Raw genomic sequence first — 5,031 nt, 5'->3', positions numbered from 1 at the left:
TAAGTATGTACAGCTTTTCATATGTCTATCATTATTATACTTTAAGTTCTAGGGTACATGTGCATAACATGCAGGTTTGTTACATATGTATACTTGTGCCATGTTGGTGTGCTGCACCCATCAACTCTTCGGCACCCATCAACTCGTCATTTACATCAGGTATAACTCCCAATGCAATCCCTCCCCCTCCCCCCTCCCCATGATAGGCCCCGGTGTGTGATGTTCCCCTTCCCGAGTCCAAGTGATCTCATTGTTCAGTTAATATTTGGTGCTTAAAATATTCCTTGTGGCTTGGACTTTCTGTGGCTAGGAAGTGAGAGGAGAAAGTATAACCCCAGAAGGCATATCCCCTAATTTCCATTTTTGCTGATGCCACAGAAAGTAATAGGAAAAGAAGAACCTTCCAGAGAGGAGTCTAACAGCCTGGATAATGACAGGCAAAGGAGCTGCTCCAGAGAGTCAATCAAACTTCCATCTCCCAAGGCAGGAGGATGTTGCAGCATTTGCTGAACAGGATTGCAGAACGCCTGCAGGCTGGGAGATGCTGAGTGGCAGAGCGCCCTTCTCTAGTCTCACCCTCTGAATGAATAGCAGTGTCTACTGCAGCTATCCTTTTCCTGTTCTACTTTTACACATTGGACATATATGTGTCTACGTTTATGGGGTGAGGGAGTATTGAGAAGGGATGATATTCTTTTTTTTTTTTTAATTTAGTTCTTTTTTAAGTCAAGGTCTCTGTACTAAGAGAGGCCACATGCTGACTTTATGAAAACACTACTACTCACGTGGTCTTGGAAGTAGACAGGGTAATCGGATGGCACTTTGGAATGTCTTTCAAAAGCGTGAATGACAAAAGTATGGTGTATCATGACCACCAATGAGTGGAGGGACAGGAAAAGGTGGGAGTGTACATGTGTAAGAGGGTAGCAGATATTTGGTGACAGAAAGGCTGGTGGTGACAAAGACAGTGTTCACCATCCATTTCATATCCTCCATTACACTTAGCCATGAAACCAGACCTGCACGGTACACTGTGAGGATGTGTGCTGTGGGCCATTTCTGGGCAGTTAAGAGCCACTGTGCATCTTCCACTTTGTTTTGCTTGCCTTTGCAACTTTGCAGGGTGCTTGTTCTAAGCAGCATGCTACAAGATGGTGAATGACCACCCAATCACAGACCTGAGAAATAAATCTTTGTGGCATTAAACCACTGGAATTTCAAGGGTGATTTTCTGTTGTGAGTAGCTAATATTAATTACCTTGACACGTTGCATGAAAAAGATGTGCACTATCATTATAATCAAGTGAATAGCAGCCTGCATGATATGAATGGATCTAGTAAGATATACATATAAGAAGGCATAGACCAAAATATGAACAGAAGGGGAAGGTACCACATAAATATACATAATAGGTTTTAGGACTTTCTTCATTGAACATGGAAACATACTACTCAGGGGAGGATTATCTAAACAGTTTTGTTATTTTAAATTTCCTACAGAATTCCTTTAATCATTTATTTCTTGCAGATGATTACGTCTTGGAAAAATGCTGAGTGAAAATCAGTCAAAGTCAAAATGATGGTAACTGCCATGGGAACATTACGAAGTTACCCTATATGGTCTAAAATTGGGAGGAACCCTCAGTTCTGGAATTGTCCACCTCATTCCTGGAAAACTCATTAATAATTCACCTCTTGTTTAGCATATAATCAGGAAATAAACATAAAAATGGGAAACCAGCAGGTCTTGGGGCTTCTTTGCCTATGGAGTAGGCATTCTTTTATTCCTTTACTTTCCTGACAAAATATTTATTGTAAGCACTTACTTTTCTAAGTCAATTAATGAAAGCTCTTTTCTGTCACACACACACAACATCTATAAATAAACAGATAGAAGAAGATCCATACTCAATTTTGTCTCCCAGGCCTGTTCAATGGTCACCAGGTGATTTTCACTCTCCTCAGTGACCACCGCCATACGGAGACCGGAAGGAAAATTAACTCATTTCTCAAAGAATAATGTACTTAAAGAGAAGTCAGAAAGTCTTCTCTATATATGCGGACATACGAGGCTGAAACGGAAGTAGCTACCTAGTAGGCCTCTGTACACCACATAATCCATTCCACATAAACGACTCTCCCACCTCTGCCAAACATGAGCCCTAATGGTCAAAACTAGAGATGGTAGCAATCCAAATTAATCTTCAGTTATGCAAAAAAAGAAAAAAAAAAGAAAGAAAGAAAGAAAGAAAGAAAGAAAGAAGAAAGAAAGAAAGAAAGAGAGAGAGAAAGAAAGAAATCAACTTGAGAATCATGCGCAAGCTCTCCTCTCTAGTTTTTGTTGTTGTTGGTTTGTTTTTGAGATGACCTCTCGTTCTGTCTCCCAGGCTAGAGTGCAGTGGCAGGATCTCAGCTCACTGCTACCTCTGCCTCCCAGGTTCAAGCGATTCTCCTGCCTCAGCCTGCCGAGTAGCTGGGCACCTGTAATCCCACCACCAACCCTGGCTAATTTTTGTATTTTTAGTAGAGATGGGGTTTCACCATGTTGGTCAGGCTGGTTTCAAACTCCTGACCTCGTGATCCGAACGCCTCGGCCTCCCAAAGTGCTGGGATTACAGGCGTGAGTCACCACGCCTGGCCCTCTCCTCTCTAGTTTTATACAAAGCTACATTTTTAAATATTACATAAAGCCATGGATTCAGTATACTGAGTAAATACATGTGGCATGTGCTCCCTTCCACATTAAAGTGAAAGTGCGAATTTTTTGTTGCCGGAAAATATGATCATGTTACTTTAGTCTAAAAACTTCCACTAGATGCGCATAGCATTTAGCATCAAATTCGAGCTCCTCAAAAGACCTATAAGCCTCTAAATACCTCTACATTCCCTTCTTGTACCTATCTCATCCTTATTCTGTTCTGGAACTTCAGGTACTGGCCTTCCTCCAGTTCTTCAAACTGCCAAGCCTGATCCTGCTCCAGGGCTTTTGCACTTGTCATTTTGTGGTTTCCATTGCCTAGATTTCTTCTCCTCTGGTACTAAAGATGGCTGGACTCTTCTTAGTATTATTTTATAGTCCACATATCATCTTTTGAGAGAAATCCCTGCCATCTTAATTCAGAATACGCTTACATTGAACTCTAGACTGAGGATTAAAAAAAAAAAAATTCCTGTTTTACTTATCTCATAATACTTCTCATTATTTAAAATTACCTTATGTTTTTTCTCATGTATTGCTATTGCATTTATCTGTTGCACCCAAGACTCTTTTTCTGGGATCAGAAGAGTGTCTGGTACACAGAAAATAAGATATCGGTAAATATTTCTTGAATGAATATGCTATGTGGGATAGTAGCATAAGTGCTAGCCTCAAGAGGAAAGTGCAATTGAATGCAATCAGAGCATCCATGTCGGGACAAATAAGACACATCCCAGTTTAATACAGGACATCCAGCCTCCCTCCACCCTACCTTTTCTCCCAGCCCCATGCATCCTGGGATCAACTTCACTCTCTTCCTCAAATACACCATGCTTTTCCCTATTTGAGGACTACATCTATGTTGTCCCTATGTATCTACATTCTTTCTCGTCTCTGCTGTCAAACTACTCAGCCTCACAGACTCAGCTCTGCTCTCCCTGCTTCCTTTGAAATCTGCCCCAAGCATGCTTGGTCCTGGCCCTACTCTCCTGCAGGTGGGGTTGGTCAGTCTCTGTGTTTGCTGTCCTCAGGTGTTTTACTAGGACAATTGTAGAGGTTTATGGTGATTACCTCAGTGTATGCATTTCAGTCACTACCAGCAGAATCTCTTAAGAACAAGACCTTTTCTTTCTTTTCCTAGACAGAGAGAAGTATGCATAGTGCATAGAACGTGGCCAATACCTAGTAAATGCCTTTGATTTAAAAATATAATTGATTGAAAATTATAACTATTTAAAAATAATTTCCACAAGTTCTATCCATATAACTTGCTAAACATTATGTTACTACAAAGTGCTATTGATATTCTTTTAGTTATTTAAAACCTATTTAAAAATACTTTTATTTCAATTATGCATTGGATTATTATGAACTGCATTGGATTATGCATAGAATTAAATTATGCATTGGAATTTTAATTTTTTATTTCTTGGTATTCAGAGAGTACCATTCGATGCAATTCAGTTTTGAAATTTTTATAAGATTTAGAAATTTCACTACTTGGAATGTATCCAAACAAAATGATCAGAATTGCAAATGGAGAGATACCCATTTCTATTGAGTACAGTAGAGGAAATAGAACTATCCTAAATGATCTACAGTAAGGAAAGGGTTAAAATATCTTATTCAACTCCATATGAGAGATGATTTTCAAGTACCAAAAAGTGTTAAAGTTTTAAAATATTTATTTGCTGAATCACAAACTATTATATTGGTGGGATTTTAAATTTAAGAAATAAAACAATTTTCACCAATAAAATTATTTTTAAAAACTCAGATAATAATTATTCTTGTTACTTATTCATATACTTAATGCTTTAGCTCTATCTCTACTACTTCATTATTGCATTTTTCTGAAAAATGTGTTCTTTCAATATGGTCATTTTTATAGAAAACTGCTTACAGTTTTCTTCAGAATTATAGATTAAAATTTATATGTTGGAAATTGTTGACATAACTACCTGCTGCTTCTTTGTAGACCATGATATTATTTATTCTGTCTTTAGATGCTGAGATTTCTGGAAAATTCAGAAAAACATTGATAAGTGGAGGATATTCTTTTTTATTTTTATTTTTTGAGATGGAGTCTCGCTCTGTCGCCCAGGCTGGAGAGCAGTGGCTGGATCTCAGCTCACTGCAAGCTCCGCCTCTGGGGTTTACGCCATTCTCCTGCCTCAGCCTCCCAAGTAGCTGGGACTACAGGCGCCGCCACCTCGCCTGGCTAGTTTTTTGTAGTTTTAGTAGAGACGGGGTTTCACTGTGTTAGCCAGGATGGTCTCGATCTCCTGACCTCGTGATCCGCCCGTCTCGGCCTCCCAAAGTGCTGGGATTAC

Source organism: Rhinopithecus bieti, unplaced genomic scaffold (assembly GCF_001698545.2).
Source record: "Rhinopithecus bieti isolate Rb0 unplaced genomic scaffold, ASM169854v2 scaffold_4919, whole genome shotgun sequence".
NCBI classification, from domain to species: domain Eukaryota; kingdom Metazoa; phylum Chordata; class Mammalia; order Primates; family Cercopithecidae; genus Rhinopithecus; species Rhinopithecus bieti.
This window is presented reverse-complemented; position numbering follows the sequence as displayed.